Source organism: Rhagoletis pomonella, unplaced genomic scaffold (assembly GCF_013731165.1).
Source record: "Rhagoletis pomonella isolate Grant_MI unplaced genomic scaffold, Rhpom_1.0 Rhpom_scaffold_00006, whole genome shotgun sequence".
Classification (NCBI taxonomy): Eukaryota; Metazoa; Arthropoda; class Insecta; order Diptera; family Tephritidae; genus Rhagoletis; species Rhagoletis pomonella.
This window is the reverse complement of record NW_023458560.1, coordinates 66,848,516-66,858,516: the sequence shown is the minus strand read 5'-3', so window position 1 is coordinate 66,858,516 and position 10,001 is coordinate 66,848,516. Positions and strand designations below refer to the sequence as shown.

The window sequence follows — 10,001 nt, the reverse complement described above, 5'->3', positions numbered from 1 at the left end:
CACTTAGGGATTATAACCCTCAGGCAATAGAATTCTTCTTTCTGTTTTGCGAAGAAAAGGAGCTGAACATTTTCTTTTGTATTGATTTCCCCTGTATTCCTTTTTAATCATTGCCTTTTTTGTATGTATTGTTTTGTACAATATGGCAACACATTATGTGTCAGTTTGCAACCATGTTATTGTAAATATGCGTGAAATTCAATGTAATTTACAAGTCGATAAAAGTTTAATTAAAGTGATTTATATACAAGATAAACTAAAAGAAAAGTGTGTAAAGTATTAAGTACAGTGTTATGTGCATTTATATATATAAAAGTATGCACAAATGCTTTTTTGTTAAGGAAACCAAGTGGAACGACTTAAGAAATTTTAACAACAAATAACTTATAAACAATGATATTATTTATATTTTTTAGTTATACATGTTTTAGAGGATACCTCCCTTAACATCCTGACCAAGTTTCATTTGTTAATTCCACCTGGTTTTCATAAAACACAAGGTGCGGCTGACTACTAAAGCCCACCCTTTAAACCTCTTTAATTAATCTTTTTCCGAAAAAAAATACGCAAATTTTATTTATTGCTATATCAGTAACTGATTGGTGAAGTGGCGCTCCACTACGTTTTGCTTTGCACCTTTTGTTTGTTTTTTTTTTTTGGGTTTTGATGGTCTTAAATGGTCGGGGCATACAAAAACTTTATAATGATTCTTCTTCCGTGTTTAATTTTCAGGTGTTGTTTAGACCAATTCCAACGTTTGATTTTTGCTATGATTGATGTGTGATTTCTCTGTTGTTTATGTTGCCAGCCGATTTTGATTTGTAGTAATGTCAGCTTCGCGCGAGTTGATTGATGAGATTTTTAAACAGATGCCCTGAGGGCTAGTACAGCAATACAAATATTGATGACAGTTGTTAAGACGATTACAACATGTAGCGATAAGGGCTAGGTATTAGCCCACTTCCGGTATGTGCAATGAGCGAAATGAACAGATTATTTTTAACAAAAAAAGGAACAAAAGAAAAAATAAAAAAACAAAAAATAAAAAATAAAAAACAAAAAATTGCAAAAATGTGTTGGCCTCTTCAGCTGCTTTGACTAGAACGAAATTGTTTGAAAAATATAAAACAGGTTAAGACAAAAGTTCGTAATCATTTATTATATAAGTCATGAATACATATAGATATGTAAAATTTTTTTTTGAGATCGTTTAAATTTTTTTATCACATACGAATGTATATGTCAGTCTTAGGTAAAAGAATGTATTTGGAGCATTCTAGTCTTAAGTTATTTTAATATAAGGGGGAAAAAAAAACAAAGAAATTTATTTTTTTTTTTTTTTTTAAATTTTTTAAAAATCTAGATTTGCTTCTTGGATGAAGTTGCAAAGTTCTTTGAGAGTAGCACAGTCTCTTTTTTTTTAAATTTCAGTGCAGTCTTTGTGGTTTTTAACTGCATTGTACTTGTTTCTTATTGTGTCATATCTTTTGCATGCGAAAATCATGTGGGTATAGTTGTCAAGGACGTGACAGGTATCACAAATATTTGTATCGACTATTTTTATTCTGTTCAAATACTCTTTGTCATAGGTGTGACCTGTTAATAGTCTATTTATGGTTTTAATTTCTTTTGCCTCGAGTGTTGAGTTGTGATGCCAGGGTTTATTTGGTATCTCTGGAAAAAAGTTAGCTAGAGTTTTTCCCTTTTCTTGTGAGATTGTTTGGTACTTAGTATTCCAGTTATTTTTAATGATTGTGTTTATTTGACTTAAGGCTTCTTCAGGAGTGAGTTTAGTTGCTAAAGGAGCACCTACATCGACTGCCAATTTTGCTATGTAGTCTGCAATTTCGTTAAATTCAATTCCTACATGACTTGGGGTGCATACTACTTCACATTGAATTTTGGCCTTGTTGAGTGTATTATGAATATTAGCTACTATATAGTTGTTGGATGTTTCTTGTGATAGGAGTTGACATGACGCCAAGCTGTCTGTAAAAATTACAATTTTTTTTAGATTATCTTCAAAAGCGATATCAACCGCTTTTGCAATTGCCCACATCTCACTAAAAGCAGAGGAAGATTTGAAATCTATGCTGAAGTAAAAATGTTGTTTTTGTGACACATTGTAAACACCACATCCCATAGAGTTTACCCCTCCTGAAGCATCAGTGGCAAAAATGGTGAAGTTGTTTTTTTTATACTTCTGAAATAGAGAGTAATATTCAGATTTAATCTGTTGTTTTGGTAGTTCCGTTTTTTTCTTAGCCAATAGTTTCTTAGTTATCCTCAGCTCTCTGTTTTTTGTGAAAGCTGTTTGTGTGCTGACATTATCAAGAATTTCTTTGAATTGGTAATAGGTTTTTGAATAACTGGAGTTTAGTTGGTTATGGAAAGCTACGTTATTGTATGCGTTTACGTTAATAAATTTAAGTTTTATGAGTTCACGACTAGTGAGAAGCATTTCCCTTTCCTTAGGTTCAAACTCATTTGCTAGAGCGTAACTATTATGAACTAGAGTTGAAGGAGTTAAACCTAAACATCTACGAAGAGATTTATTTTGAAAAGCCATAATTTTGTTGTTGGATGTTTTTGGCAAATTATGAGTTGTGGATCGAGCTACTTCTATCTTTGATCTAACCAGGCTTTTGTAAAGATTGACTGCAACTTTAGGTGTGACCCCAGCTTTCACTGTGGTAATCATTTGAATTAATTTGACATTGTTCGCGGCTTTTTTGATTAGTTTATTGAAATGAGACGTTACTGTAAGTGATGAGTTTAGCGTACGACCTATGAATTTGATCTGATTTACTTGTTCTATTGCCAGGTTATCAATTTTTATATCCAACTGTTTTTTATTAGTTTTTGCAAAATATATTGACTTAGTTTTATGGGTGTTAATATTGAAATTTAAATCACTGCATTTATCAATAAATGTTTTAAGTTTTAGTTGTAACTTTTGTGTTAAGGATTGGAGATGCCTGTCATGCACCATGATGAGAAAGTCATCAGCGAATTGAAATATGTCAGTGGAGTCATCTTCAAAGTCATGTAAAGATTTAGTATACAAGTTGAAAAGAAGGGGCGAAAGACAGCTGCCCTGTGGGAGACCATCATTTATAATGACTGACTCCTTACCTAATTTTAATATTCGTTTTTTCAAAAAAGATTGGAACCAGATAATATAGTTGCTGTTAATATTGCATTCTTCTAGTATTTTTGTTAGAGCCGATGTTGGGACACAGTTGTAAGCATTACTGATATCCATCACAACTGCTGCAACTTTAAAGCCTCTATCTTTATATACTTCGATATTATGAAGGATTTCGTTTAGGCACATTGATGCAGATCGGCCTTTACGATAGGCAAAGCATCTATTTGGAAGGACTGCATTTTCGGTCAACCATGGATCTATCCTAGCCTTAATCATCAAATTTATAATTTTTAGTAATACCGAAATTAAGGAGATTGGCCTATAGTTGTGGTAATCACTCAGATCTTTATCAGCCTTTGGAATGGGTTTGATTTTTATTGTACGCCATTGGTCATCGATTTCTCCTGTCTGGAAAGAGTTATTTAGGGCTATAAGGAGATTTACCTTGGCATTTTCAGAAAGTGATCGAATCATCTCATAAGTGATTCTGTCAAATCCCCCTGCAGATTTTTTAGTTTTGTTTTTGAGAACTGCGTTTAGCTCAGATAAATCAAAGGCCTGCACCGTATCATTTTCTGAGGTTACAATGAGTGTATCGTTATGACTATTGCTTATAGAAACTTGATTTTTTAAGTGCTGTAAGAAATCATGGTGTGAGCCTTCCAAGGCTGAACTGTCAACTTTTTGGTAATTTCCTTTCATATTTTTCACAAATCTCCATGCTTCTTTGGTGTTTGGTTGATTGATATAAGTTAATGCTGTTTTGAAAGTTTTCATTTTTTGCCTTTGAAACTTCTTCTTTCCAGATTTTTTCATATTCTGAGGCTTTTTTAAAGTTTTCAGGCGTAGGGTATTTGTTGCATTTTCTTATTGATGCAATGCGAAGTCTGAAATGTTTTTTTAAGCCATCATGCCACCAGGTTTTTGGGGTTTTGTTGGTGAGAGTAACTGTAGCCTTTGAGATTTCTTCGGAAAAGGTTTGGCTGATGTCTCTTGTAGAGGTCTCTAATGAGATGGAATTGAGGGATGTTAGGAGTTTTTTCCTAGATAGGAATGGTGATACTCTTGGGTGCCGTGAAGTCCATAGTTAAAGAGATGGGATAGTGATGGCTACCCCCAGGTGGTAATCTAAAACGTCCCAATTGCATGAAGCTGTGAAATTTGTAAAAGTTAGATCCAAAACCGATCCCCTTTTCTTGTCTTTTAGGCTAGGTATGAAAGTAAGATTCCCATTGTTTAAGCAATTGAAAATTGAATCATTGGAAAAAGACTCAAGCCACTTTCCTTTAGGATTATCAATACTATCTCCCCATTTCCTTGAACGAGCATTAAAGTCGCCCATTATAAGGACATTGTCATAGGTTTCAAGAGTGTTGAATAAATTAGTGATTAAGGCCTTAAAGGTGGCTAAATCCATGGATGGCTCGCAGTAAATAGAGCAAATAGTGAGGTTCCTGGTTAAGTTTTTTGTTTGAATTATGCAGATATCATGGTTAGATTGAAAAATAATTTTTTTGAAGCGAATGGATTTTCGAAGGGCAATAGCGACCCCTCCATATCCATCACTTCTTTTCTTTTCTATAATGTTAAAATTTGTAATGTTTTTGTTTTTGATTGTGTCCTCATGTGAAAAAACTTCACTGAGGCACGCTATGTCATATTCTTTTGAATTTAAAAAGTAGTCAATGTTATTTTTGTTTTTAGACAAAGACTGGATATTATATTGCAAGACCCTCATCATGGTTAGATATCTCCATATCCTCCAAATCAGCTTCGGAGTCTACAATTTTTGTTTTAATCTGTCAGCAAAATGCACAAAGGCATTTACTCCTGCAGGGAAGTCTACCTGACGGAAGGCATCCCTAGCAAATTTAGTCATTTCTGTGGTTATTTTTTCAATTTCCGACACTAGATGCAAGTTAGGCTGATTAAAGGCCACACCATTATTTTGTGTCCTTCTCGGACGAGGTACTCTAGATTGTGAGGTTTTTCCCACGAAATATAACTTCGGAGCCTGGCGTCTTACAGTTTTAGCATAGGAAATTGGTGTTAAAATTTTGTTAACCTCAGTTTGATTGTTTCTGTAGAAGTTTTTCTGTGTATTCAGCACAGGAAAATGTTCTTCACTAAGAAGTTCAAATCTATTTTGAGTTTCCAATTTTAGTTCATTTAATGCTTCTCTCCTAGTTTGCTTTTTTAAAGTCATCAATTTATTAATGTGGTTTTCTTTTTCCCCAGCTGGGCAAATCTTCCTGTCCAAAGCAATGTGAGAAGTATCATCACATAGAAGGCATTTAGTTTCACATGACATTACGCACACCGGTTTTTTACCGCATTTCAAACATCTTCTGCCAGTTCTGCATGCCTTCTGTGTGTGACCCAACCTGCCACAACTGAAGCATTGCCTTATCATCGGATAAAAGTAGTGTACCTCAAGAATTGAATAATCTAAAATTACTTCCGTTGGGATCTTATCTCCAAAGAAGCCAATTTTGACCGACCAGGTCGAAACCCTGGCATCACTATCTCTACTTTCCCTCTTTGTAAATCTTTGCACTGAAGTTATTGGGATATCTGAAATTAACCTCTCTTTAATTTCTTCTTCTGTATAGTCTGGTGGAATGCCCTTTATGACACCGTAAGACTCTACATAGCTTTTTGGAATAAAGGCTCGGATATTATTTTCTTTTAAATCTTGGTTTAGTATGCATCTATTTGCATAAGTTGCATTTTCAAAAGTTATTCTAAAGAGTGTTAAGCCGACTGCTTTAATAGTGGAAATGCCCTCAATATTAAATTTTTCTATTTTGCGCCATAAATAGAGGCCATTTTTTACATTTTTGTTTTGCACATTTTCACATTTAGAGGTATCGCAGAGCACGCTTGCCTTACCCTTATGGATTGCTGGGTAAAACACCGTTTCTCTTGCCTGTTCTTTGTTCGCATTTGCATTTTTAACAAAAACTCCTGACTTAACTGTTGTTTCGGTATCTGTATTACCTGCAAGGGCATTGGCACTAGTGGATGGAAGAATAGCGGTTTCTTCATTACTGAAATTTTCCGCAAATATTTCATTTAATGATTTATCAGTAACATTTTCTGAATCCGAGTCCTTTTTTCTTTTTCTATTAGAGCCCGGTGGCACCTGTCTAGGCACTGCACCAGCACTTTCGTTATTTGACGCCATGGCGTCACTTGAAAGACTATACCCACGTTTCACTTCACTTATATATATGTATAAAAGTATTTAAGTCAAGAAAATATAATTAAGTACAATGCAGCTCACCTGGGGTTAAATCCCGCTTACCACACTGCTTATCTCAAATTATTGATGATTGCGCACTTTTGTTTGCTGAAAAAATATTTTTTCAGAGTTTGTTAATAAGAGAGTTTTAATAGCACAGAAAAAGCCGACCGCACAATTTGCTCGCTCAACCGGAAGTGTGCCTTTTGTTTGTTGCTGTTTTTACACTGTGCCTTCGTTTGCTTTGCTGTTTCCGTGTCACTGAAGAGCTTAAATTCTTTGCTCTTTATTTTACATATTTTTTGCAGTATTATGCATTTATTTATTCAAACTGATAACTATTTTCAGAAACACTTTAGAAAAAATAAAATTTTACTAGTTTATTCACGATATTCCCTATGCAATGGAGGAAAAATATTTTTCATTGTAAATTTTTTCCAAGTGAGATATCTTAGCAATAGACGTCATCCTGGGCCACAGCTGCGATCATCTGTTTTTTAGAGTTGCTTATTTTGCTCTAAAGTGCGCTTTTTTGACCTGAGTTGCATTAAATAGTCTCTTAAAACTTGGTAGTATTTGTTGCTCAAATGGTAACATATATGCCCAAAAACTTGAAAAATATTAGATTATTGCTTTTTAAAAATGCTATTTATAAAATTTGGTTTTGATTGGGACATTAGAAATATTCAGATTATAAAAGTTTTTCACATATGTTTTAAGATTTTAAAGCTTTTAATATGTACGGTAGAATGCAACAATGTGCTTGAATTTGTTTGCTTCTTCGTCAGCTTATTCGTTTGCAGACTAGAAAAATGGCGAACAGCCATCAAAATACTGATTCAAAATACACACAAATGGGTGCGCGCAGCAAAATTCAGCCCTAATGGTAAGTTCATTTCATCGTGCGGCGACAAGTTAAGAATTTGCGATACATTTTCAGGCGTATGTATGCGAACGTTCACCGGGGGAAGAGGTATGGGACGACAGCTGGCATGGCATCCAGACGTCAATCTGGTGGCTTTAGCATTAAGTTGTAACCGCGTTAAGATATTTGACAAAGCTGAAGGCGAGCTAATACAGTGCATTCGTCGCCGGAGAATGATGTTGCATTTCACCCAAGTGGAAATTTCTTGGTGACTGGCGGCGATGACTATACAATAAGATTGCTTGATTTATTAGAAGGTTGGCCAATTACACGGTAGTAGTGCACTTTAGCTGATCCATATAAAATACATTTTTTCCTGTATTCAACAGTTGCCCGTTTGGAAATCTAATTTGCATACATTTGATGCCAATAGCTCGCAACAAACAAGCCAGTTCTCAAAGAGCCCAAATTGATTTTAGTCATGCAACAGCTCCACATTACTCCGCCATAGACACACCAGTTGCTGGAGTACCAAAAAGCTGTGATGACAGTATTTTAATTGATCCACGACAATCGGTGGCATATGGAATGCGTGATAGAAATTTTCTGGTGCTTGATAGCCAATATACTACAAGAGTGAAACGCTGTGATAGTATTTTTTCTTAAATTTCCATCTTTTATTTGCAGTGCATTAAGAAGCTCATAGAGGACAGAGCGGTTGGTGAGGAAGGTGTCGAGTTACTGCAGTACTGCAACTGGGAAAATCCGCATTTCGCACGTGTCCCACTCATATGGAATAGTAGCTTATGTCAAAAGGCTGGTTTTAGTATAATGCGGCATTCGCAACATACCCTCACTGGCGCCGAGCCGTTGAAGAAATTTTGGATAAATAAACGTGCAAGAAATAGTTCCGATACTAGCACGTCCATATTCTTGTTAAGGGTCATCAAAAAATTCCTTGTGTTGTAAATAATAAACGGATTGCCGGATTATACTAAAGCCAGCTTCCCGACATAAACTACTATTCCATACGAACACAGAAATATAAATGTATCTAAAACTGAATAACTCAAATCAAATTGGATTGCATGTGCATAATATACCTAATATTGGAATCTGTTTTGATCGTAAAAAATACAACTTGCAATCATTTAGATTATAGTTTTGAAAGAAATTGATTGCAATCGTAAATTATGTAAAAATTGTCAATAACAATCTGCCTAAAATTTATTTTCCCCATGTAACGGTTATAAAATACGTTAAATCCGCACTATCTGCATTAACAAAAAATATACATTGGAATATTTAAAATAAACCGATTCATATTTATTTTCTAATAATAATTGTTTCTTAATTGAAAGTATTTAATACTAATAAAATGTAGTGGTTAATGTTTTAAAATGAATTCGCAATATGTCCGCAGCTCAGGTGGATTTAAAGAAATCCGTTTAAATTTTTCGAATTACATCTACTTGAATACAGGATTGTATACAAATGGTAGTTCCGTAAATATTTAAAATATGTTAGTTCATTCAATATTTGCATCTGAGCCAATAAATAACAACAAATATAGCCGAAAAAAACAAAGTTTCAATTAAAACCAGTTTTTATAGAGATTTATTTTTTTAATATACCTTGTTTATACCTACACAAAAACCGGAATAGCAAAAAACCGATTGGACTCAACATATATTTCTTTACAGCATTTATCCCCCTGTCTTTATAGCGCACTCGATAAAGTCTTATTCAAAAGTAAACAAAATTGCTATTTTAAAACGACATTTTTTTAATAAATAATTTGTGCGGTTGACCGAAATGGAAACAAACAATAATTGTAATTTATTATAACAATAATACGAATTTAAAACGGGCTGTATAAAGAAAACCAGCCTATTGTCACTTCACTTTCCAATGGTGCTGATTGCTGCAAGAATTATTTAGCGATTTAGAGCATAATCAACACAATATATGCACATAAATATGTATTATTTCACAGATCTCAGGGTCAGCTTAGAAATACGTTACCAAAATTATATAAAATTTAAGTAGGAATTATTTTTAGTTATAACGTAAAAGCGCTATCTGACCCAATCTGATAAGTATATTTCCCCTAAAGTTAACCCATTTTATTTAATTTGTCTCTCGTGGAAATATATATTTTATTTAAAATTTTCAGATATGTACATATATTTTAAATTTTTGCTTTAATTTTTGTCTCCTTTAATATTTAATTAGATACCTTAAGATTAAAATAAGCTTAAAACGAAACAGCACAGCAACCCTTTTCTGTTCATCTTGAGAACACAAAACCCTCTTTTGTTAAAATTCGGCGCTGCACAAAATCCTGGCTTTTATATTTTCCAACAAAATACCACTTCGCAACCCTGGATTTTCACGAAGCGTTTCATTCGGGTCGTAGTTTGGCTACTTCGGGCCATTCGGTGTTGTATGCCATATTGGCTGCCATATTGTTCACACTGTCATCGCCATATTGAACACCCTGTCAACTATCTGTCAACCCTAAGATATCTCACTTGTATTCTTCCACAATGATTTTTTCCTCCTCTATGCTGACATCTCAGTATATCCAGTAAACAAACTTAGCTATTTTTTTTTACCAAGTTTGGTCCCCATAAAGGACTAGTGTTGCAAGCAACGCTTTTTCGGCAATTAGGGTGTTGTGCAGCTATTTAATGTGGTGAAAATTATTTAAGCACTGGAGAGATTTATTCACATGGAAT

General features: G+C 34.1%; 1 protein-coding gene across 9 annotated transcripts in view; it reads right to left on the bottom strand.

The window, feature by feature from the left end:
- LOC118741154 (Golgi phosphoprotein 3 homolog sauron) overlaps nt 1-6,874 on the bottom strand; it is a 31,848-nt gene extending 24,974 nt beyond the window's left edge. For 2 of the 9 annotated variants that reach the window (XM_036473010.1, XM_036473011.1), the window contains exons 1-2: nt 6,438-6,874; nt 637-1,098 (exon numbers count right to left, since the gene is read on the bottom strand). The gene's annotated coding sequence lies outside the window, so the exon portion shown is untranslated. The remainder of the gene's footprint in view (nt 1-636; nt 1,099-6,437) is intronic. The other 7 variants (XM_036473012.1, XM_036473013.1, XM_036473016.1 and 4 more) reach the window with 5 other exon arrangements.
- Between the last annotated feature and the right edge of the window lie 3,127 nt (nt 6,875-10,001).